Here is a 26,021-nt window from a genome sequence, read left to right on the forward strand (position 1 = left end):
AGCAGATGCTTGTCCTGGGTAGTGAGGGTTGGGGGCGGGAGTGTCGAATTCAGAAGGAGGAGGCACATGGATCCTGGCCCTGCCCTCTGGAAGCTTTTAGACTCCGAAGGAATTTCAGGGGCACACCCAGGACTACACCAGACAGAGAGGGAAAATTAGTTTCAGCTGAGCATCAGGGCTAGCTCTAAGTGCTGGTGGGATGGGGAGGAAGGTAGGAGATGGGGGAATCAGTCCGGATGGGTTAGGAAAGCCTTCCTAGAAGTGGGGCAGCGCTTGTGGAATAGGGTTGGAGAGCTGGAGGGTCAAGACTGGACAGGAAGGGGTGAGGAGGGCATCCCTGGCAGGGCAAGTAACTTACACAGGCCAAAGGCTCCCCCTGTGGAGGGTAAGTGGGGAGGTGAGGAGCTGAGTCAGGAACGAGGTGACAGGCTTAAGGGTAGGGGAAGGTAGAATTAGGGAGGGGCTCTAACAGCTGGGTCAAAGAGTCTGGACTGAGTATAAACTATTGGAATAATTGCAGATTATTGCACAGGGAAAGGGTGTTTCTGAACATTGCATTGAGGAAGATGTTTCTCTTTATTGTTACAGGCTAGATTGCAAGTTGGCTTTCTCAGGATTCCCAATCATATGTTTGCTTTTCCTTCTGTAAGTATTCTGTCTGCTTCTGTCTGAGTCACAAAATGTGATTATTAATTCCATATGTTTTGTTCTTCAGGTGGCTTCCCTGGTATCTCCATACTTCGCCTGTAGGTCCACTTTCACTCATCTTCAGTGAAAGCAGGAAGGGCCCAAGGACCACCCTGCATAACAAAGTTGAAGGAAACAGGAATGCTCAAAAGCACTGCCCATCTCCGACCCTGCCGTTCACAGCTTCCTCACCTGGGATTGTTGCTCAGCGTCCATGGATGGACTTCAGAGGCGTGTGTGACATTTTCCTGAGGTGAGCAGCCTCAGAGGGGTCTGTGATTCAAAAAATGTTAAGATCCACTGTTCTACTCTTTGTTGAGAGGTAAGTGGCTGAGGACGGTTCCCAAGACAGAGAAACGGGGTAGAAGCGTACTTAGTGACAGTTCCAGGAGCCTCCAAAGGCAGTTGAAGGAGATGGAAGGAGAAAGAGCAATTGGGAAAAGGGAAATAGGTTCAGGGGGAACTAACAGGAGGAGCGCCCCATTTTTCCTTTTCTTCCCCTTCTTTCTGGCTGCTCTGCCTTTTTGGCCTTGTTTGGCTTTTTCTGCCTTTCTTGACCCTCCAGCTCCCCAACCCTATTTCACAAGCTTTGCCCCACTTCTAGGAAGGCTTTCCTAACCCATCCGGACTGATTCCCCCATCTCCTACTTTCTTCCCCATCCCACCAGCACTTAGAGCTAGCCCTGATGCTCAGCTGAAACTAATTTTCCCTCTCTGTCTCATGTTGTTCTGGGTGTGCCCGTGAAATTCCTTCGGAGTCTAAAAGCTTTTTTGCACGCTCCATGTCCTGACAATTACAGGATTCTGATTCCTCTTCAGTTCAAATCTATTGAGCATCTGCCATCTATCAGACTTTCACTGCATTATCTCATGCAGTTCGTTTGCTGAACCTCAAGTGCACTGAATTGAGCCGGTCATCTCCCTCAATTCATGGCAAGTTAGCATCATCGGTTCATGTAAGGCCCCTTTTCAATTCATTCTCTTTTTCTCTTTCATCCTTCATCTCTATTCTCATTACCCCTCCTTATTGGAGGCACTCACTTTAGTGCATTTAATAAAAGCTCTCCCAACCCATGCTGTATATGTCTATTTAGATGTATTCATCCGTTCAACAAATGTGGAGTGCCGACTATGTGTCAGGCACAGTTATAGGGGCTGGGAGTGCGGCCAGGAACAAAGCAAGAAAAAATTCCTGCCTTCATGGAGCTTACATTCTAGTGAACAAATAAACCATGAACAAATAAATAGGTAAAACATATAGTACCTTAAATAGTGATAAATGCTATGGAAAAAAAGCAGAGCAGGGGGATAAGGGTGTTGTGGGTGGTTGGGAGTGGATTGGAGCTTTATATGGGGCAGTTAAGGATGGCCTTCCTAAAAAAGGTGCTATTTCACCAAATGCAGGTAAGGGAACAATCACGTGAATATCTGGCCAGGAATGTCCAGGCATAAGGGACAGCAAGTACAAAGATCCTGAGGTTGGATCTTGCCTGGTATGTTAGGGACCAGAATGGTCAGGAGGCCAGCGGCTAGAGTGAAATGAGTGAGAAGAGAGAGAAGCAGAAGACTGAAAAATGGTTGGGTCAGTGGCAAATGCTGGAGGACTTTGTAGGCCACTGTAAATACAGACTTTGGCTTATACTCTGAGTAAAAAAGAGAAGCCAGTGGGAGGTTTTGAGCAGAGGAATGAAATGATCTGTCTACTTTTTCCCCTTTTTTTTTTTTGAGGAAGATTAGCCCTGAGCTAACATCTGCCACCAATCCTCCTGTTTTTGCTGAGGAAGACTGGCCCTGAGCTAAGATCCGTGCCCATCTTCCTCTACTTTATTTGTGGGACACTGCCACAGCATGGCTTGCTAAACGGTGCATAGGTCTGTGCCTGGGATCCGAACCAGTGACCCCCAGGCCCCTGAAGTGGAGCATATGAACTTAACTGTTATGCCAGGGGGCTGGCCCCATGATCTGCACACTTTTAACAGACATATGTATATCCTTGAAAAGCATACAATGTTATTTTGGCTTTTTAAAAATGTACATTAATGGCCTTGTGCTATACACCTTAGCCTGCTCTTCTTCTCCCACTTAGCATATTTCTAAGCTCTCCCAGGCTGCTATACGTAAATCTACTTCACTGTTTCTGACTGCTGTGTAATATTCCATTGTGTGCATACAGCACATTTTATTTATATATTCCTCTAGTAATAGATGCTTGGGTTGCCTCCAACTTCTCACTACCACCAGCAGCGCTGTGATGAATGCCTTCATATGGGCCTCCTTAGCACCCAGGAGTTTCCTTGGCTGTATACCTAGGAGTGGGATTGCTGGGTCGGAGGGTGTGCTTACTTAATTCCACTAAGATTGTGCTTCAGGATGGCGGCCTCAGCTACATGCTCACCAGCAATGCACGATAGTGGGTAACTTCTCATTTAATTCTCATACTGATTCAGTAAGGTAAGTATTATTGTTCCCATTTTGTGGATAAGGAAATTGAGGCTTAGAGAGATTAAGCAAATTATCTAAGTTTATATAGTCAAGTGGAAGAGCCAGGGCTCCAATCCAGAATTTTTGATATAATGTTTTTTGCTCTTACCACCGTAGTACCTGGTACCGCCTCTTCCAGAAACAAGATGCGGCATCCACAGGCAAAGAGACTATACTTCTTCTTTGTGCTATCTTCCTCTCCTAATTATTGCCTCCCTTCAGGTTGGCTGGACAGAAGACACAATTCTTGAGGTTCAAGGAACTGCTAAAGGAGAACTGTGGCCCCCACGAGTCTGTGAGTCTAGTGAACTGGAATGTTGACACGTTATGCTAAGTGGTGAGTGGGGTGAGCACAGGTGTTCCGAGAGTGCACAGAGAGGGCACCATCCAGCGGAAGAGTCAGGGAAGGCTTCCCGGGGAAGCAATTTCTGATCTGGGTATTGAAGATAAGTGGGAGTTAGCTGAGTGAAGGGGGCCAGAGAGCATTAGAGGAAGGAGACAGGGTGAGTCCAGAACTGCGCAGCTGGAGCAGGAACTGGGAAGGAGGCGAGGCTAGAGGATTAATCACGGGTCAGATTATGAAGAAAGGAAGCCCTGGCAAAAGAGTTTAGGTTTTATGCTGAGGGCGGTGGGGGGCCACTGAAGGGTGTAAAGCCGGTTGGGGGAGGGGACGACATACAACTCCATCAGAATTATAGTGTAGAGGGATTCCACGAGTTAAGAATTGACTTCTTATCTATCTTGCCTGCTTGTGGGTAAATCATAGTGTTGGAACTGGTGAGTGGCAAATAAAGGAGTCTAGACAGACTCGTAGAGGGAAGGCCTGACCCGATAACCCGAGGGTTCCTTTTGATAATCTATAGAGAAGACTTCAATTTGGACTTCATCTTTCTGTCTTTCAAAACCTCTGACATTTCCTGAAATGCTCTCAAAACCAGAGCCTCAGTGGAGAGAAGAGTGTGTGGCTGCTTTCCCTGTTCCCCACTACTCGTTCCAGGGCGAGGCTGCGAATTGTTCATCTGAAGCCCTGCTCCCCGTGAGGAGGGGACCATTTGAATAGCAGCAGGGGGGTCGGGGAAGGAGGAACCGCATGCTGGGCTCGTTCATTAAGAAAATATATTTGGCGTATTTAGACAATGGTTTGAGCGAGTTAAAAATAACTCCTCGTGAAAAATTAATAGGGAGCTATAAGTGAGTGTTTTAATACAAACTCACAGAGCAGGGCATGTTCTCCAGGCGGCCGGTGGTTGACATCACAGATGGTGCAGGGTGTTTATAGAGCATGGTGTGGCCAGTGAGGAGAGTTGTCTGTAGAAGTGAGCTCGCCTTCTCTCCCAGAACCCTGGGGAGAGAGGAGACAGGAGGCCTTGGTTTGGGTTGTGAGCTACTGAGCCGGGTGACTTATTTCTTCTCTCCCTACCCATCACACTCTCCTAACTGTGGACATAAAAATTGTAGTGAATTTTGCTTGGTTGCTTTGGGTGAGGTTTATTGAGTGTCAGAATTCATAAAAAGTCCTTTCTGGCTCTTTCCCTTTCTTAGTAATGGACCCCCGGTTGGCTGCTGCATCCATTTCTCCAGTGTTTCCTTACCCAGCAGCAAGTTGTTCTCACTCTTGCAGGTAGTTCTGCAGTCCTTGCCCCTGTCTCCCTCTTCCTCTCTTTTCACAGTACCCCAGTGTCCTACATGAGTAAAGTGAAGGGTTGGACTGTACGTTCTCTGCCACCACCAGAGCTAAATGGATAATGCAGAATGAGGGAAATGGGGACCAAAGTGACATCTGACCTTGGCTGGCTGCATTTGGGGGCTAAGGGTTTTAAGACTGGGGGGACCAATATTTGTATTTTAAACCCAGATGATATTTTAAAAATGGTTCTGTAATTGCAATGAGGCCCTCTAGGCCGTGAATTAATGTGTCATAACTCACGCCCAAGCACTGCGCAAACATCCCACGTGTGAATTATTACACAATAAATTCATGCCCTGTTGTGTCTTACAGCTTAATTAGTACATGAAGCTACATGAGTTGGACGAACCCAAATGGGATTATGTCATGCGGTGCGTAAAAAAGCAGAATGTTGGGAGGTATTTGGCACTCTTTCGGGGGGAATGCAGGGTTGATTTTCCTATGACATCCTTTGGTGTCAGTTTCTATGATATTTGGGCTGCAACAGGTGACGTGTAACTTCTGAGCTTTGGTTGGTTGGTTGAATAATGGGTTCAGTAAATATTTACTGTGTGTCCTAGCCATTATGGAGGGATAGCACATATGAGATGAAATATGGCCCCTGCCCTTAAGGAGCTTTATTCCAATACTAGAGGTAAGGCATGGCTGCAACAACAGCAGAAAGTGAGAAGGGCCATAAGAAATACACAAAGAAAGTGTCTCGGGAGTTCAGAATGGGGAATGATCATTTTGGCTGGCACGGTGGTGAGGGTTGGTTGGTGAAATCGGAGAAAACTTTGTAGAGGAATGGCATCTGTGTTGGCTCTCTTCAGGGACAGATAGGATTTTGCCACACGTGAGGGGCCGGGAAAGATTCTAGGCAGAGAGAATAACGTTAGGAAAAGCACGGAAAGCAAAGCAGTGTTCAGAGCACACTGTGTATCTTGAGCCTTGGCTGAGTAAAGGGGCAACGTGCACAGGTGAAGTGGAGCCAGGGCTTTCCTACGAGTACAAGGAACTTTGGCTTTGCACCCACTACCCAAGGTGAAAATCCTTGGGGTTGGTTCTTCTACTTGGTGATATCTGTATTCTTGGACTTCAAAGTTTCTCTGCTACTGTCTGCTTTGGTAACCTGCTCAGAAAGTGCACAGCTGAGAGTCAGGTGTCCTCGGTTCTAGTCTTGTTTCTGCCACTAACTTGCAATGTGAACTTGAGCATGCTGCTCAGTTCCTTCAATGCTTTGCTTCCTCATCTGTAACATGAAAGGTGAGAACTGATCATTTCTAAAGCTCCACTTAGTTAAAAAAGTTTCCCCTGGTTTTTCTGCCCTCTTACTCTCTCAAATGTCTCTCTCCTGCAAGCTATGTGAACCTGCATCCTGCCCACTTTTCACTATAACCCATTGTTGGAGTGTTAGGGGTTTTATAAATAACACCCTGTTTCCTCCCTGCTATGTTTGGAACCAATTGATAATCAAGACATAGAGATGAAAGAAGGAAACAAAGGCTGCCTTCTGACACTTACCTTCCTTTAATAAAACACCTAGATTCAAATACCAAAGTTAATCCTTTCACAATGGGGACATCATGGGATTCCTTTCACAATGCATATATCAAATCACCATGATGTACACTTTAAATATCTTACGATTTTATATGTCAATTATACCTCAATAAGACTGAAATAAAACAAATAAAATTTCAAAGTTTTCTGTGTGTCTTTATTTTCTTTATTTCATTCCCTAGATTGTAGATCATAGTTAAGGAGAGTATCTTGTTCACTCCCTGACAGCATCCAGCTGGGTGCCAGGCACATAATGAGCATTTAATAAATATTTGTTTAATTGAATTGAGCCTTATTCATTTCTTTGGTACAAATGATTCTCCTTCCTTTTGGGCTAGCATTTTCTTACTCCTTTAAGATTGTCTTCCAGGAGACCTCTTTGATAAACAGCGTTTCTCCCCGTCCTTCCAGGGTCTAGAAGTGTACCTGGCTGCGTCTAACTTTGTCTTTGTTTCGCTACGCCCAAGTCATTGTAACTATCCTGTCTATTCCATCATAGTGGAATCTTGTTCAGGGCAAGGACTAGGTTCTCTCCTTCCTCTAGACCCAACAGTGAGAACAGTGTTGTTCATACAAAGAGCGACAAGGGATAATTCACCCCTGGGGCCGGAGAATGCCTGAAACGACCTCCCTCTGTACCTCTCCATCTATTCCCACGGAATTCGGGGAGGGGCAGGAAGTAGCAAAATTGATAAAAGGCCCAACCCACTCTACCTGACTCCAGGGAATCTCTGAAGACTAGACTGGCTCCAGCGTGGGCACAACAGGCATCTTTCCTGAAGCAATCAGAGTTTTATGCTTTGGCATAGAAGAAGCGCCAGTGTTTTTCTACTGTACTTATGTATGGGGCCTGCCTTGGGAGGGAGGGATGGGAAGGGGCTCTCTTACTTTCACAATCTCTGATATTTCCAGACAGGGAGTAGGTGACACCAGTGAAACCTACTAGAGGCAGGGTTACCCATATACTTGCCAACACCTTTAGATGCTTTTTGAGAGGCTGGTGTAAGAACCTTATGAGAGCACCTAAGATTCTTTGGGGAGAGAGAACTCCCACCCAAAATAGGACTGAAATAGGAAGAAGCAGTAACTAGACAGGTATTGAGACATCATTACTTTGGAAGGAGCAGGTATGAGTGGAAACTGAGAAAGAGATTTTGGTCAAGAGACGCTTCCTGGAGGAGGATGCCTATGGCGCAATTTGGGAAATAAAAGGATAGGCAAGTTGGAAAAGAAATGGGACAGTGGGGCCGGCCCTGTGGTCTAGTGCTTAAGTTCAGCACACTCTGCTTTGGTGGCCTGGGTTCACAGGTTTGGATCCTGGGTGCAGACCTACACCACTCCTTGGCCTTGCTGTGGTGGTGACCCACACATATAATAGAGGAAGATTGTCACAGATGTTAGCTCAAGGCTAATCTTCCTCAGGAAAAAAAAAAGAGACAGAAATTCTAGGCTATTTGGACCTTTAGAATAGTGGAAGAATGAGACTCTTATGAGGATATGTTTTCTCACATTTGAAGTGGGATTTATGAGCCAGGTTTGTACTGTGTATTGTGCCCTGGAGGGAGATTTCGGAACAGGAAGGTATGAGAGATGATTCTCATTGCCATTTGGAGGATAGATAGACAGATGGAGATGGATAGATGGACTTTTCTTGGGAGACTCTTGTAGAAACTGCTCCAGTCATATAAATCCTTGCTTTTCAAAGTATGGTCCACGGACCAGTAGCATGGGTATCACCTGGGAGCTTGTTAGCAATGCAGAGTCTTAGGCTCCAACTGAGACCTATTGAAGCAGAATCTGCATTTTTAACCAGCTCCCAAGTGATTTGTATGCTTTTTTCAGGTTTCATCTAAGCACTGGCCTTAGATGATTGATGACAGCTGTCTGGCCTTGGAGGAGCACTATGGAAGAAGGATCTGAGAACTTTGGAATTCGGGGCACAAGAAGAGGGGCCTAGATTGGGGAATTGAATTTTGGGAAGAGGGAGAAGTGTAGCCCTGGCTTACCTCCTTGTCTCCAGGCCTCCAACACCAGTCGCTATGCCAGGGCTTGGCACTCTGCCCACCTCAGGTAAATGTCTGCCGCTCCCACGCCGGAGTCTGCCTGGTCCTTGGGGGCTCCCCTGGAGCAACATTGCATGAATTGGGATTGCTGCCAATTTGGCTTTGTCTACTTCATATGGATGCACTGAAAGGGACTGGGGAGGTCATATTAGTCATGCCCCTGCCTTAGGGTTGTACTGTCTCTTAACCAAATGGGTGGCAATTTGATCATACTAATTGAGGAGGCTACGGGGGTTGGAGAAATTGAAATAGGAGTTCTTAACTATCTGTAATAGAAATTAGGATATCTTCATCTTTCAAAGGCTTAAGGAGAGACCAGATGACTGGATAAGGGGTCATATCCTGGCAGGGACCAAATTAAGGCTTTTTAAAGGAACTTTTGATGATTTTTAGCCAGCTAATGACAAATAAAATATACGAGATACAGAATTCCAGAGACCTGGGGTGATAAGCAATGGAAAAAAGTTACGAAAATGGAAAAAGTTCTGGGCTGAGAACTTCTCTGAAGCTTTTGAGGATTTATGTACTTCATCCCCAACAAGAATGAGTGACAAGGAGAGGTCAATATTTAAGGAAAACAGGTTGAGACTGAACACGAGGAAACATTTTCTGAGGTTAGAGGGATGACTGAGGGAGGAGAAATGGGAGGACAAAGACTCTCTGGCCGCACACATGGGTGTATCAGTTTGGTGGAGTTTGGATGCCTCGGAAGGGCTCCTGCCCTGAAACAGGGAAACGAAGTCTCAAATATTTTCTATCTCAAGGATTCTCTAGTCAGCTCCTTAAATGAAAGGCTGGGGAGGCTGTGTGGGGTATGACAGGTGGTGAGGTGGGGGGACGATGAATGATGGAAGAAAAACCAAATCTCGTTAGAGCACTGAAATCATTGCTAAAAATTTCAAAACAGGACTTGGGTTTAGGAGAATAAGTTGCACTTTAGGGCTCAAATAAGAGTTTTAGGTTTCCATTTGTTTTCACTCTACATGTATTTATCTTGTCTCATTAATGACATTTTAAAAACTCCTAAGGGAAAAGAACATCTTTTTAATTTGTTACTTCTTTGTATCTCCAATGCCTAAAAAGTGATGAGGATAGTAATAGCTACCGTTTGTTGAAAATACGCCCTGTCCTTTGCTCTAAGCGTGGATAAAAGTCTTCTAATTTAATACTATAGTTCCATGAAGTGAGTATTACTTATCCTCATTTTACAGACGATGAAACTAAGGCTCAGAGAGGTTAAGCAATTTGTGCAAAGTAAGGAGTGGAGCTAGGATTTGTATCAGCTCTGAGGAAAGGTCGTGCTGCTCACTCCTGAGCTGGACTCTGCACAGAGCAGTGGCTCAGTCAAGGACAGATGATCCTTGAAAGTTGATGGCATATTTAGAAGTGATTGAAAGACAGCGAATAATTCCAAATGGTGAATAATGAGAAAACAATTTCTATTTGTTCTTTAGAATGTAGTCAGAGACACACTTAGTGACACATGCAAGCTTATACTCAGACATTCCCTCATTCAACTTCACTGGGCTCCACCCTGCAGTCAGGAGCTCGGGAAGGGGAAGAGGCTGAGAATATTATATTCATAGAGCAACTCTTTGAGAGTCATTTGTGTACGCATACTATGTGGGCATATGTGTTTGCATTTGACTGGAAATAGGCGCCAAGTAGTGGGGCATGCTTATCTCAATAGGTCTATAAACATGAATATATTTGTTGGACTTCTCGTGTGTGTGTGTACGTGTGTGTGTGTGTGCATGCACACGCATGTACATCCTGAAGGAGTTAAACCAGCTGTGGGGAACTGGCTGCCTTCCACCCCTGCCCCTGGTTGATGTGTTTGTACCAAACCCTGATATTTATTTTTCATCGCCTCTCAAGGGAACTTCAATGAGTTTTCTTTCTGGAAAGTTTATGGCTAAGATGCTGGGCTGCTTTGGGGCCCCTATAAATCTGCTATAATCAGAGGAGGTTTGCAGAGAAAGAGAAACAGCAGCCGCAAGGCAATCCCCTCCTGTGTTTTACTTTCTAGCCTCATACACAGTTGCTCTTGGATGTGCCCCACCCGCGTAGCTCCCTCCACTCTCCTAGAACCCCTGATGGAAGGTGCTCAGAGAAGCCATTTCATTTACTTCTTTGCCTCCAGGTGGACTTTGTACTTTAGCCATCCCAGAAAGAGAATTTAAAATTATACTAATTAAGAAATCTAGAGTTGAGATTGTGAGAAACTCATCATTTATGAAACTGATTTCATAAAAAATCAGAATGAACTTTCACAGAAGCAAGGGTGGTGAGAGGAGTTGAATGTCTCTGTTTAATTTTTTAGAAAACTTTTAAAAAATGTTGTCTGAAATGCTCCTGGAAGAAGGGGCAGGATGAGCCGCACATTATTAGGAGGCAAACACAGCATGGGAACTCCCCTCTCCACCTTCCAATGCTGGTAGTTGGGAGATTTTTTTATGAGGGATTTTTATGACAAACGTTACTTTGCATTTGACATTTAACAGCATCTCTTGTCCAGGGAAGGAGGAAATATAGATATTTATTGACATATGGTGTCAGAAGATGAAGGAAAATTGACTATGGAGAAGGAAGGGGGGGGTCTCCCTTTCCCCAGGTATGCAAATTATCTAACTTAATTTGTGTAGCATATGCTTTTCTGTGCTTTCTCCTCTTCTCAGTAATGAGATTAAGAAATCATTTCGTTGTTAATAAAGAACTCAGTGGGAGGAGAGAGGAGATGAGAGACATAGATGGAAGCATAATGGGACCGTGTCCTATTTGTTTTTTTTGTGAGGAAGATTGGCCCTGAGCTAAAATCTGTTGCAAATCCTCCTCTTTTTGGTGAGAAAGATTTGCCCTGAACTAACATCTGTGCCAGTCTTCCTCTGTTTTGTATTTGGGACACAGCCACACAGTGGCTTGATGAGCGGTATGTAGGTCTCTGCCTGGCATCCGAACATGCGAACGCTGGGCCGCCACAGCGGGGCTCATGAACTTAACCATTACACTACTGGGCAGGTCCTGGACCCTCTCCTATTTGAACCTTATATCTGTTACATAAGACTAGATACAAGAGAAGTGGGGATAAACGGAACCTGAGCTGGCACTTGGGTCCTGGTCCCTGTTTCCTCTATTCAAAGCCTCGAGCTTCTGCAGTGTTATCTTGAATATCACTGATCCTTGCATTTCAGTCTCTAATGATAAACGGAAGTTCAATATCAAATGATGCCCAAACTCAAGAAATCCTTCCCAGTAGGTATGTTTTTCCCTTTACTTCCCTTCTCCCAATCTACTGAAATCCTACACAATCATCATGGTCCAGCTTAAATGCTCTCTCCTGCCCGAGCCATCCTGGATGACCCAGCTATTTCCTTTGAACTCCTATATTCCTCTGACTGTGTCAGTCTTATCATATGCTGTCTTACTGTTCCCTGTCTTCGGTTGTAGTTATCGTGTATCTTCTTTCTCTCTTGTTCAACCGTAAGCTTCTGGAGTGGAGAGACTGTGCCCTGTATATTTTTATATTCTCTCCAAAGTGCTTAATACAGAGCTAAAGAATTGTTAAATAACTGTGATGAGTTGTAGGGAAAGAGGTCGTGGGTAGAGATGTAAAAGTAGGGACATTATGGATATTGATTAAGGATATTATTGTTAATAAAAGTCTGGACATGATACTTTCAGGTATTGATCATATTATTAGGAAATTTTTATCCCACCAGTATATTTATTCCCATATAACTTATTTCTTCATCATTCATTCTTTCTTTCATTCAAATAGAGAGCTTTTCCTAGTGGGGAATAGACAATAAGCAAGAAAACAAATGTTCAAATAATTACAGATTGTGACAAATACCTGAAGGAAATAAAATGGTCTTATGATAAAGAATAATGGGATCTTCGTTAGATAGGGATGTTAGGAAAAGCATTTCTGGTCACTGTCATATATTTACCCTACTATAATTACGAGTTAATATGATTTATAACCTGGAAACAGCAATAATAAAATCAGTAACAGAATTAGAACAACAGCCTTCCCACCAGGGGGCGTTTTTGTCAACCCAACCTTAGGTTTGGTTCCTTCCTTCCTCCAACCTTTGCCTTGGGAAGGGGAAGTCAGGGCCCTCCCCTTGCCTCAGGATGGACCCTGCCCCCTCTTCTCTAGCCTAGGAGTCAGCAAGCAAAACAGGTGTTAAGAGCTTTGATCTTGCTAGAGACTTGGAGACAGATCAAGGTAGAGGCCTCTGAAATAATGGCCCAGGATGTGAGAAGCTGGGGAAGAGATGGAGACAGAGCTAGACAGAGAGAGACAAATTGCTGTCACAGAGACTCCCTTTTACCTCCCACATCAGTCTCAGTGGGTTCTGGGCTCTGTACTTCTTGGGAGAGCTAGTCAGGACCTTTGAGCTTTTGGGGAGAGGGGAAGATGTCCTCTCAGTGACATTAGAGACCACCTTGGTCATTCCTGGAGTCCCTGATCCAGGGTTGAAGACATCCCAGGCTGTGAGGAGCATATAGGCTGCCAACATCCCAGTGGCTTCGGGTAGTTCTTTCGTTATCAGGGGCTGCCTTTGACCACTTTCCTTCTCCTTCCTCCTGGCACAAGTTGGTAGCATGAGTTCGTCTCTTGTAGAGGACTGGTCACATTAGGAAAGGTTTGGGAGTGGGTAAGAAGAATATGAGATTGGTGCCTGGAGATTTTACACCCGATAACCCTTTCCTGACTCCCTGCTTCCTGTTGGGATGATGCATTTCAGTTGCTAGCCTAAGACTAAAGGTTCCCCTTCTCACGAAGAGCTTGACCTCCTTGGTCATGCTGAGGGACACCTCATCTTGTTGAGAGGATCTTACTGAGGTTAATGTAAGTTCTCTAATTGAAGCTATGGCCCTCACGTCTCTTCAGCTTTCTCCCACCCTATCAGGACTAGCTTCTCTGCAAGTGTATCTTGCACAAGGATAAAGCCTGTGCCTCTGCTTCAAGATGAACCCTACCTCTCTGCTCCATGGTCCAGAAATGTACCTCGAGGACTCATATTGCTCTGTTTTGAAGAGACACTTGTTGGAGGAGGAAGAACTATCCTTCCTTTTAGCTGTTTAAGGGCACGTGCAAGACAGACCTCCGGTCATCAGAGATGGACAGGTGCTTTAGAGCAGTGGTCTCTACATAGCCTTTGAAGTCAGACAGCCAAGTTCTTGTCCAAGCTGGGCCACCTGCTGTGCCTGAAGCAGGAGGCATGCAGGAGTAGTCATACTTCTTCTTCCATCTGCGCTAGGGCCAAAACCTGAGATGAGCTGAAGTTGGATTTAGATCTGGCAAGGGACTTTAAGCTATGGGTGCAGGGTAAATGAAGTGGAATAGGAATAACACTGCTTGGGAGAGGAAAAGGAAGAGTGAGGCAAGAACATACGTGGAGGCAGGGGAATGGTTAAGCTGACTCCTGAACCCAGGGAGCCCAGGCTTATGTAGGGGACAGAGTTAACAATCTCTGAGATGTGCTAATATTCCAGCTCCTAGCTGGAGGTCCTTTCCGGAGTCTATTGCAGTGGGCAGCAGCCGTATTGCTTCCTTCTTAGGCAGACAGGATAGGGCATGTAGCTCTGGACAGGCCGGGGCAAATCCTGGTGCCAGGGCTGATATTAATGCGGATGAATATGGGCAGGTTTTCCCAAGGAGCTTTGTTCAAAAGATGGTAGAGGGAGGAGGAGAGGATGGGAGGTAGAGGAAGAGAGAGGGTCCAGTTATCCTTTCTGGGTTCACTGGATTAGGGGATGAGAGAGAAGGGGAGACTTCGGTCACAATCATGGTCTGCATTAACTGCTTTCCTTTCGTACTTTATCCTTTTCTCAGCTACTTTCCAAAGAACCGGATTGCTAATAACTTCCCTCATCCTCCATTCCACATGGTCTCAGTCAGGGGACCATCTTCAAGTCCTGAGTCTCTTCTGGAAGAGGCTCTGCAACAGCGAAGCAGCATGCGTCGTGGGAATTTCGCCCCTAGACCTAAACTCATTTCCTTTTCTGACAGAAAATCTGTCTGCCTACCTCCTCTTCCTCTCTCCTCTTCCTCTTTCCCCTCCTCACTAGGCCTGTTTCTTTCTATACCACTTAGTGGAGCTGGGGGGAATGGCTGTGCATTTCATTCATTCCACTCTTGGATCATCAGTCCTCTGGTTCTCCGCCTGCAAGCCCTCCGCTCACTACCTCCTGTCCTCTCAACTCCTCTCCCCCCGCTGCCTGGTCAGTTCTTCTTGCGTTCTTTCTTTCTCATTTCTATTTCTTTTTTTCCCTCTCAACCTTCTTCATCTATGATTCCAGTGTTGAGGAGATGGGAAGATATGTTTTAGGGACAACATCTGTGAGGGAGTGGACTTCGGGCACAGCAAGAGGCATGGCGGTCAGACATCAGGAAGAACCTGATAGGCACTGACCCGTGGCCCAAAGGGCAGCTGCCTCCTGACCCATCCTCTCTAACAGATAGGGCTGAGGTGCTCGTGACAGAGACTTAAATTAAATGTGGTTAGATTAAGGGGTCAATGTAAAGTGACTGTTTGGTCCTATAAAGCAATATTCCTTCACCCATTCTTTCTTCTCAATCTCTCAATTCAGACTTTGTTTTGTGGGCTTCTAACGTAATTGTTGATCCTTAAGAAGATGGTACAGACCGAGGCTATGACTGGACTCCAGCTCTCTCTCAGCTGCAGCGAGGTTACCTTCTTTGGTCCATCTTGTTCTTTGGACATGACCCCAGCCTTCTGGCCTCACTTCATTGATAATTAGCTCAAATTCGGAAGTTGGATGGCCACAAAAACATGGGCTTTTTTGGCGAGTGGTTCTCTGTTTTGATTTGTCCATTTGCCTAATTCTGAGTAGACCCGGGATCATAATGATGATGATGATAATGGCAGCAACTATTTATCAAGCACTTATGTTAAGACACCATCCATATCATTTCACAATATGTACAACTATAAAATAAATAGACACTCTACCTACTCCATCTTATTCAATTCTACAAGAATTCCATGGAATAGGTGATATTATTCTCATTTTACAGATGAGAGATGGAAGCTTAGAGGGGTGAAGTTCCTTGTTCAAGGAATTTCATCTACCTGACTCTAAAGCCTAGCTTTTCCCCGCCACTGTGCTCTATTGCACAACCGTCGTTTTGCGATCTTTAGATGGAAGGCTTTGTATCCTTCGTGATGCTGTTTTGTTTGAAGCAGCATGAGGAACATTTAAGATGTACTGACTCTCAGGAGTGGAAAACTCTGGTAGCCTCTGAAGGAGACTGTGGATATGCTTTGCTCAGTAATAACAGGGGGATGGCTGAGAGACTCTTTTGACCGAAGACAGGGACCTTTTTGGCCATTCTGGGAGCAATACCTGGCATATCATAGGAGCTATGAGTCCAGTGAAGAGAAGGTCCTTAGTCAATTTAGGAATGGGGACACCTGTGAGAGAACAGGGTACCATCCAGCCTCCTCTAACCTAGCCTCAGAGAGATGGTGACTCTGGGGGTATCTGGGGCTATTGGCAGAATATTTATCAGCTTTCTGGATTATTTGTGGCAGAGTTTGAATTCTAGACTGGCTTTCCTCAGTGACACTCTGCTCTGCCCAGCCCCCTCAGTTTGTTCTGCTGTATAACTCCCTTATTCCCCCTGAAGGGGTGTGAACTTCTCATACAGTGATGCTGCATAATGACGTTTCAGTCAAAACAGACCACGTATACGACAGTGGGCCCATAAGATTCGTACCATACAGCCTAGGTGTGAGTAGGCTATACCATCTAGGTTTGTGTAAGCACACTCTATGATGTTCGCACTACAACGAAATTGTGTAATGACACATCTCTCAGAACATATCCCCATTGTTAAGTGACACCTGACTATATTTATTTGAGTCAAATGGAATTAACAAGCTAAACTCATTACAAAATATTATGTAGTACTTTCCGGAATCTCTGTATCAAGTGAGCGGGCAGTCACGAATAATCCTAATTAGCAGATAATTCAGATTTTAAACAATCAAAATGTTATTTTAGTTTGGACTTGATCCTGATGTAGGAACAGGATATTCTTCTGTTCTTGGAATTCACAAAATTTCAGATCAAATAATGGAGCTTCCCTGAAGGGGCTCAAATCCTCTTAGGGAGATGGACACAGTCTGGCTCTCTGCCTGACCCCCATGTCCACTCTCTGAACTCAGACTACTACAAATAACCTGCCTATGCGGACAGGGTCTTTCTCTCTGTTAATTAAATTAAAACATTTTAGCAATTTGTTTTTCACTGTGCCCTCTGAAAGACAGACGGGTGCCCACGATGACCAGCCCAGCTCTAGGAATGTGAGCTTCTCAGGCACTGGAATCTGCAGCCCTCCACCTGAAGAGCTGAGGAGAAAGCCCTGCAGCTGGTGAAGGTGACAGAATCAAGCTGCTTTATAGACCTGAGAGAACTTAAGTGAGGGGAGGATGTGGAAGGGGGGTAGGTTGGAGTAAGCAGGCAGCTTGAGATGCTCCTTGGTACTGGCTCCTTGGCAACGGTTACTAAGCAACCCTCATTCACCTCTCTTGGCTGCCTTCTCCCTCTGCACCCCCAGTACCCCCCTCCCACTTCCTCCCTTAGCTGCCGCAAGGAGCTAGAGAGCTTGGAGTGAATGACAATTTGGAGAAACAGCCGCAGCCCGAAGATCTAAGAGGCTCTAAAGAAGATGGATAAGAAAATCGATGCATAATAAAAACTGCAGGCAAAGCCACCTTGATGGAGGGCGGGTGGCTCTCTCCTCCCACCCTCGTTAGTCTCTCTGGGCTCAAGGCTTCCATCTTAGCCCAGTGTCTGCTCTTTCCTTCTTCCCATCTGCCTTTTGCTGGTTTAGGGAGAATTGTTTGCCTCTGGGGTGGAAAAAGGGAGCAAGGAACCCAGAGAAGGAGAAAACAAAGTATATGCAGGGTGTCTGTAGAGGTGCTTGATAGGGGAGGGAGAGGGGAAAGGTAGGGTTTATAAGAGAGAAGCTTTGAATGGAAATGAGTTTAAATTGCACCATAAAGTAATGCCCTTAGTCCAAGGAAAAACCTTAATAATGGAAGTAGGAAGGCCCCATGTGAAATGTGTGAAGCTACCCTCTCAGCAAGAGAATAGAGAAAAAAGTATAAGCAATCTTTCTGGAAGGACGAGGTTGGAATATGGCTTGCATAAATGAAATAATTTTTATATGAGTACCTCCTACTGGCACATAGTGGGGATATAATAAATATCACCTTTTTTTTTCTTAGAAGCTGGAGATGGACGAAAAGACATTTTAGAGGTCCATGTTGGCCTGAGAATTTGTGGAACAATTCTGTGATTATTAATGGTTTTGGTTATTACTATCTTTCCATCCACACAGTCAGGAAGTCTTTTCTGATATCAAACTCCACCCCATTCTGTTGAAATGAGAACATTTGATCAGTTAATCAACTCTTCATTCCTTGGTGTTTACTGAGCACCAGCTGTGTGTCAGGCACTGTGAAATTGGTACTAGGAGCATTGTGTCTGTTTGTGATACAGGGTTTAAATATTATGCACAGAGAGTGGAATAGAAATTCATTAGGGAGTGGGGGCCTCAAATCGATGTATGAGAGTGTTTTGAACATTGTAAAGTATGCCATGGTTGTAAGGATTATTGATGAGGAGACTTATTTTAGGATTTGAAGTCCTGCACTCCAGTAGGGAGGAGAAGGGGTCCTGGGGTTAGAACTCATTCAAAGCAGGCGGGTCCTGTTGGGAACAGTGCTCTGCTGGGATACCTGCGGGTTTGGGATTACAGTGCTGACCGGCAGAGGACTGAGATCAGAGCAGAGTGCTTCTCCCACCTGGCTCAGGCTTATCTGCCATGCTCTCCTTCTGCTCGTTTGCTTTCCAGTTTCTCTCAAACAGGGGATGTGCTCTTTGCTAAGCCATCTCTTTCCTGTCCTTCAAAACATTCCAGAAGTTCCTTCATTTCAAGGACGCCTCCTGGATTAGACGGGAGCTGGTGACTTTCCTGGTCTCACTGTGACTGGACTCGGAACCCCCTCATCTTCATTTTGTATCCCTCCCCGACTCCATTTTTCAAACCCTGTCCTGCCCTCTCATTTTGCACACATCTTGGTCTCTATTCTCAATTACATTTACTTCTGATTTCTGTGGGATATTATTATTTAATATTGCAGCCTTACCTTCTGATTTTCTGGGTTCATTTGTCTTTTACTTATTATATCATTGTGACTGTATTAGCAGACCTTAACGTGCAGGAAGCTCATCTGTGTAATCTTTTTCTGTATAACCCAGCCCAGAAGTATGTGCAGACAGATGATGAAGAAAAGCTTAACGCTTATACTGTTACGACCTGCTGCTTCTTATATCCATCCTGCATCCCATGTTCCCACCTTCCTGGTCTGTCACCCATCACTGCCTACCACCCGCCTCCCCAGCTTGCCCACTCCGCTTTTTATTTCTGTAACTTGGATTCTTTTTATGCTTGATTCTGGTCATAAAAATCTCAAGAAATTATGGGGGGGGGAGGAGCATCAGGCTATACAAGTTAGAGTCTGACAGATACGTATTCATGGACTTATAAACTGGGCACCAGAAACTAAGAGTACATAGTGTAAAAGAAGGCTTGGAATTGGAAATTTGGCTCACTTAAGAAAGCCTTCCTGGCAGGGGAGAATGCTGAGCAGGGCTTGAAAGAAAGGAAGGGATAGAGCTAAGTAAGAAAGAGAAGGGGATGTGCCAGACAGAGGTCAGTGTGAGCGTTTGGAGGCAGAAGAATAGAAACAGGTTTGCTTTATGTAAAGCAAAGAGTGAGCATTGTGGGATTGCAGCATGAAGCTTAAGTTCTAAAGCTTAAGCTGAGGAATAATGACTTGAAATTAGGGGTAATTGTGAGCTACTGCTGGCCCTGAGAAGAGGAAAGTTCAGGATGATGGTGAGGGTTAAGTTTGTTGAGTGGGGAATAGTTAGATGGAAACCAGAGGCTCGTAGAAAACTTCTTCTGTTGTCCTGATTCTGACCAGAGACCTGGTCAATGGCCTGGCTGAGGTGTGGGGAGAAGAGGGCGGTGGAGGAGAGGGGGTGAAGATACAGGGAGCACATTGTTTCCCCAGAGCTTGCATCACAGACTTATTCCCCTGGAACAAAACCTTCTGTTTTCGGCTCCTGCTGACTCATCTCTCCCTTCCCCCCCCTCCCCATTAGAGGAGCTCTCACAGGCCTGCTGACCTGCTGCTGCTGCTAGTGTGGCAGTGATGGGAGAGGACGACTCCACTGGGCCAAGACTCTTGGGTTGTACCTTTTTGTATTTCTTTATTTATGTTTTTTTAGACTCTTACTTGAATATAAAGAAAAATTGAAAGAACCTTTTAATCACTTCCCCTCCTTCCAGGTTGGATGACCTTTGACTTATTTCAATTGAATAGGAAGGTGCTAGACTTTCCTGAGCCTTCTCTGGCCACTTACTTGCTCAGGTCACTGTCCCAAGCTTTTTCGCAACATCTGGAAGGTGCCGGGAGAGGCCGTGGTTGAGGCTGATGAGGAGAATGGGCTCCCTGAAGGGATGTTGAGACCCTGAGACTTAATACCTTAGAAGTGTAAGCATCTTCAGAAAGGGTTAATAAGATGACGGTAGGCCTAGGAAAAGGGAGGATAAAGGAAATCAATTCTCCAGACTTGGAGTTCTGGGACTAATTTTCTATCTTGAGGAATCCTGGGTAAAGTTAGAGTGGGAAGCTTCCTGGGGAGGGAGGTTGGGATATAACAAATCTAATAACACAGAGTAGGTTAAATGCTGAGGATTTCAGGAATAAAGGTGGAGGGAAAGCCAGCAGTGATTGAGTGGGTTCATGCTTCTCTCTTGGTTGTGTTTGCATGACCTGCACAAGCTGAAGCCTGAAGGCCCCCAAAGGAGGTTGTTCCGTCCAACCCCAGAGCCAAACTGAAAGGAAGCAAATGAATATTCATTGAGTACTTACTAGGTGCTAGATGCTGGTCTACTCTTCATATGTTTTCTAATGAAGTTAAATCCTCATAAAAACCTGCACACGAGGCTCAGAATTTAAGGTCTCAGCTAATAACTGGTGGAGCTGGGAGGCAAACTCACTTCTGACTTTGAAACCATTACTTTTTCCATGACGCTACACTGCATTTCCATTCCAAAAATTCACTTCTTCAGTTGGCCAGTGTGGTGTCTCCAATCACATTACATGCACAATTGTGTGTTTTAAGGCACTGTGCTACATGTTTTGGGTGACAAAAAGAAAGGCAGAGTCCCTACCCTCCAGGGTGCTTGAAGTCATTTGGGGAGATTTTGTGTACATATCATGTGCATATTTAAGTATAGCATTGGGAAACTGTAAGTCACGGCAGTAAGACAACGCCCAGTGAGTGATACAGATAATTAAGTGCTATTGGAATTCTGAGAAAGAAGGGAGAATTGGGATTGCTAGGGAAAGCTTCATGGATGTGGTAGGATTTTAAGGAAAAATTTAAGAATAGAAGAGAGGAGAACATTCTACATGAATAGAATGGCACAAAGTCATGGAAGCAGGAAAGCAAAAGATATATTATAGGGCTAGTAAACAGAGCTTTCTCTGAGCTTCTTAAGGTCAAGGATAATAGGTATTTACATTTGTTTTCTAAATATGCCAAAGGTATTAGCTAGATGTTAAGTCCATATTTTTTGAATAAATGAATGAATGAACAACCTGTTTGTCTGGCACAGAGAGATCCTGTGAGGACCTTGAAAGAGATGAATAGAACTGTAGGCACTAGTGGAGGAGATGAAATGACACGCAAAAACTGTTTAAATGAGATTGTTCTTGAGGCAGTAGGAAAAGAGACAGAGGCAGGGAGATTAGTTAGGATGCTAATGTAGAAGTTTCGATGAGAGATGCTAAAAGACTAAACTAGGACAATAGTGCGGGAATAGACATGAACGAATGGAGGTACCAACATTGTGGACGCGTGATGAACAGAACCTGATCACTGATGGACTTTGACGGGCTGGCGCTGGGGAGGGTGGGTAAGATGAGAAAAGAGGGAAAAAGAAAGAGGAGTCAAAGGTGAAGCTGGAGATTTGGTGATTAGTAAAATAGTGGTAGCTTTAACTGAAACAGAGAAAGTTAGGAGGAGAGGCTGGTTTTGGAGGGAACGTGAATTACACTTTAGATTAAGTTGCTGGTAGAACCCTCACTAGGAAAATTCATCATACATTGGAAGTGGATGACGGGAGAATGTAGTCACATGTGGGAGCACAGATTCAAAACTCACCCACATAGAAACGATAATTGAAGCTGTGAAAATTATGAGATAATTGAGAAAAAGGTGTGTAGAGGGAAAACCAGAAAGTTGGAGGTATCTTTGAGAAGGAAAGAGTACATTACAGGGCCACCTTTCATGTGCTGTTACCAGCTCTTCACTTGTCTTGTTCTTGAGAGGTCAAGTTAAAGAACTCTCTAGAAACACATAGACCCTATGCTCGGCCCTCTGGAAGTCTTCTCTTCTCCACTCAAGCCCAGATGTTGACCAGCACAGTAATAGCTTGGGCTTTCATGGAAAAATTTTGGCTCCTCTGGCTGAATCAGATGGAGTCTATCCTAAATAAATGTGTCTTCTCAATTTTCAACTCTCTAGAGAAGAAGCAGCAAATCCTTGGGCAGTTCTGTTCAGGCTAGCTTAAAGTGCCCATGCTTCGATGCAAACTTGTTTTGCACCCATTTATGAAAGACTAAGAACCTCCGTCTGGGAAGTGGGTGGGTGGGGTGGACAGTGATTTGTTCTTGAGCCCCAGACGCTTCACCTGACTTTTTCACAACTCCCCACCCTTTTTACTTTTCATCCAGAGATCTCAAAGCTCTAAACAAGCCTTGATCCTCCCTGACCCCCTGAGTCATCTTCTGCTTCCATTTTCCCAGATGGGGGTGCAGTGGGATCCCATGTTTGGGGATGGGTGCTTGGGAGTGGGTAGGGAGGATGAGGTGGCAGCCATGGGATCCAGGTGCCCCTTCCCAATCATGGGGTGGGGTGAGAGGCAGGCATCAAGGTGGCTCCACGTAGTTTGGTTTCAGCTCATCCTTTTGAGGTTGTTTTATGACTGAAGAGACTCCGGTAAAGAGTTCGAGCTGAAGAAATCGAAGAACAAACAAAGCTGTAAAAGACGCCGATAAAATTCCTCCCAGCTCAGAATAGCCTTTGGAGCTTCTCTCAAGAATCTGAGAGTAATCTGGAAAGGCTAATTAAGTCTCACAGCCCCCCGTAGGGACCGGGGCTGGATCAGGGCAGGACCAAGTTAGGAGAGGGGAGCACTGAGAGAGATTTTCATTCTCTCCCTCTTCTCTAAACATCCAATTTGGAGGTTGAATTAAGACAGAGGGGGAAAAGGGGAATGGATAATGGGAAATACTGCTATTTTGTAAGAGCCCTTTTTATTAAGGCATGCTTGAGAGTCATGGGGAAAGTAGGAATTGAGGACCCTGAATTGGAGAATGCTAAGAATGGAGTGTAACTGGTTGGGAAGAAAGGAGAGGCTCTGGGACTGTGAGCATAGTAGGTATGCACGGGGGTGGTATGAAGAATGGGTCTAGATGGGGTCGAAGGCACCTGGACTTGGAGGATGGCAGTTTGAGGGTGAGTGGATCTGAACGAGGGGCTTATCAAGCTAAAGGGTCTATATTTGGGGATGAATTGAAAGGAATTCTGGATGGAGAAACTGTGTGAGAATAGGGAGAAGAGATCAGAGGGATGGTGAGGTTGGATGGTGAGGGCTAGGAGAAGCGTCTGGGTGTAGGAAGAAGAGGTGAGATGAGCTTGGAGGGACCCTCTGCTGAGGTGAGTGGTTAGAAAGCCAGGGGTCAGCTTTTTCACCCCAAACTAGCTATTTTTCTGTTCTTTGTTCCAAATGAATTGGTGTATTGGCCATAAAGAGAAATCTTATGAGCTCATATGACTTAGAGGTGGGAGGGAAAGATTTGATGGGGGAGTATTTGTGATGGGAAGCTGGAGAGACTGCTGGTTTCCATGGTGATGGCCGAAATCTTCATTTCTATTCTCCTGACTTCTGCAGTGGGCCAGGAGAAGCTGTAAGGGGAAACTGCTACCTTTTCATCTCCTGGGATCTGGGATGGGATGGGGAGGTTGGTGAGGGTAGTGGTAGGTCTTTGACAGGGGTAGAATCTCTAGTTACAAGATTAATTGAGTTATCTCCTCTGATATCTCTAGGTATCTTCAAGAAGTCTGTGGATAGAAAGAAGCAGCAGAAGCTGGAGATCCTTCTTACCGGTGGCAAGGTCTGGGGCTTTTGGAAGTGCCTACGAGCAGTGCCATCCTAATCTGAGTGCAGACAGATGGGCCTCTCCTCTGAAACCAGAGACTGAGTTTGGGTACCCAGCGATCCTTCCTGAAATTTCCCCCACAGCAATAGGAGCCTATTTCCCACACACTGAGTCTCTCCAGCTCTTCAAGGAGCCTAAACACAATCTGGCTGCTGTTGGGTGCAGGGCACTGGATCAGGGGAGAAGAGCTTGATGACAGTGGGTGGGTAGGAAAGGCTAGGGAAGAAGCTGTGGCTTCTATGGCCCAAGTGTCAAGTGTGTAAGGCCTTGATATTGTAAAAATCCCAGCTGTACAATTCTACCCGTTTTCCCTACGAGGCCAGAGAGCTTGAGTGACGCACCAAAAGACACCTCGCTCACGGAGCTGGCTTCCTGTCCCGGCGTACCCTGACTTTTGCCCCAGTCATACCCCCTTTGTAATCAGCTCTGAGTTGAGGTGGGTGCCCAGATGCCCAGCATTATGAGATCACGTCTTAGGCACAGTAGCTTTTGTGTGCTCCCCAAATTCCTTCCACTTGCCTGACTTGTCCAGTGACTTTAAAGTAATGCGGCTGCCAGAGCTGGCTCCTCCATCCTCTGAGATTCGCTACGGGATGTTTGCTGAAAAATTATCTGTCTCCAGCTTGTCTGTCCTGTGCTCAGTTTTTCTTAGCCATCACAACAGCCCCTGACCTACAGGCTCCCTGAGCAGCACCTCCTCCCACAAGAGGCACCAACTGTGGGCTATGAGGGAATGCTTTCTGCACAGAAATTTCCTCATGCCTTTCTCTTTTTCCTTGTGACTCTGCTCTCATTCTGGTTCCGCTGGTGTCCTGGTGGCCCCTCGTTCTGTTGCTCTTGTGCCCTTTGATGCCCGTTCTTCCTCCTGTACACCAGGGCTCCTGCGCCTTTTTCGGTGTCCCCTTCACTCTTGTCTCCTTCCCCTAGTTTCCTCTCAGCCTCTGCTCATCTCCTTACAATGTCCCTCAGCCCTCCTACCCTCCTTTCCCCCCTCTCTCTCTTCCTTCATCAGATATTTATTGAGTACCTAGTAAGTGCCAGGCCCTCTGGTTGGCTCTGAGGGCACGCAGGCTCTGAGCAATTTGAGCCAGCACAAAGTACTCGAGACACAAGCCCTCGAGCAATTTTGATACAATGTGACAAGCGAAGTACCTTAGCCTTCTCCTGCCAAAGTCCTCTTTCAGCTGTGACAAATTGGATTGATTCACATTCCCTTAGTAGTGCATTCCGGTGTTTCACAATTCCTACAGATGGGAAGTCCTTCTCTGTGCCTAACCTTAGTTACTCCTGCTGTTAAGATCATTCCCTGGGCTTCAGTTTACTCACCTATACATTTGTTTTAATGAGCATCATAATCATAACACTTACTTTTTCCATATCCTGGGATGTTTGTGAAGATTCGTTGACATAATTGGTGCAAAAGTTCTCTAAAAACTTTGTGAATATCAGATAATGACTCTCTTAACTTCTCAGTGGAAACAGAGGAGAGCCTTTTTCTTTGGCAAATGGAACAGCTCAAAAGATAATTTTAAATAATTATGGATTGCATAAACCTTTAGTCTCTTTTCTATTTAGTCACTATTTGTAGACGGCAATTCTTTGATCTCTGTAGCCAACGAGATCCATGTCCCTTTAAAAAAAATTTCCTTGAAGAAAACAAATGCTTCTCCTTGTAGTAACAGGGATTGAGGGCAGACTTCAGAAAGGAGCCCTCAACTACCTAGGTATGAGAACATAAGTAATAGGAGAAATCCCCCTAATCGCAATGCAGTTTCTTTGCGTTATCGTTGGAGACGGGGGAATTTTTGTGATGACCTGGGAGGAGCCCAAGGATTACATGGGAGAGCGGTGGTGACGCTTGATCCCAGATGATGGGTTTCCAAGAGAAATTAAGAGTCTGACTAGGCTGCCCTGAGTCAGAAGATGTCATCAAGCTCTGCTTCTATTAATGACTTAAGAGCAGCTGCTGGATTCACCCCATTTCCTACAGAGGGTGGAGGCAGAGAGCAGGGGCAGAAGCTGCTCAGAGGCAGAGAACTTTCCTGGATCCCGGGATTGGAAGCCAGCCTCTTTCCAGCTCATTGGAGCCCTTGCTATCTGAGCTTACCCTGAAGGATAGGTTGCGATGGAGTATCACTCTGGTGCTTCCCCATTGGATGGATCAGCATAATGGGTTTCGGGGTAACTGCCTGACTTCTCCATGGTTTCCTTTCTCCT

The 26,021-nt window shown here is 45.3% G+C and overlaps 1 long non-coding RNA gene across 3 annotated transcripts in view; it reads left to right on the top strand.

Annotated features, from left to right (window-relative positions):
• The first annotated feature begins 394 nt into the window (after positions 1 to 394).
• Positions 395 to 26,021, top strand: part of LOC139083388 (uncharacterized) — a 44,927-nt gene continuing 19,300 nt past the window's right edge. The window contains exons 1-4 of one of the 3 annotated variants that reach the window (XR_011540076.1): positions 395 to 4,789; positions 5,168 to 5,226; positions 8,240 to 8,467; positions 23,692 to 25,465. This is a non-coding gene — a long non-coding RNA (uncharacterized lncRNA). Of the gene's footprint in view, positions 5,227 to 8,239; positions 8,468 to 23,691; positions 25,466 to 26,021 lie in introns of those variants that run through there. The other 2 variants (XR_011540075.1, XR_011540074.1) reach the window with 2 other exon arrangements.

Source organism: Equus przewalskii, chromosome 5 (assembly GCF_037783145.1).
Source record: "Equus przewalskii isolate Varuska chromosome 5, EquPr2, whole genome shotgun sequence".
Lineage (NCBI taxonomy): Eukaryota > Metazoa > Chordata > Mammalia > Perissodactyla > Equidae > Equus > Equus przewalskii.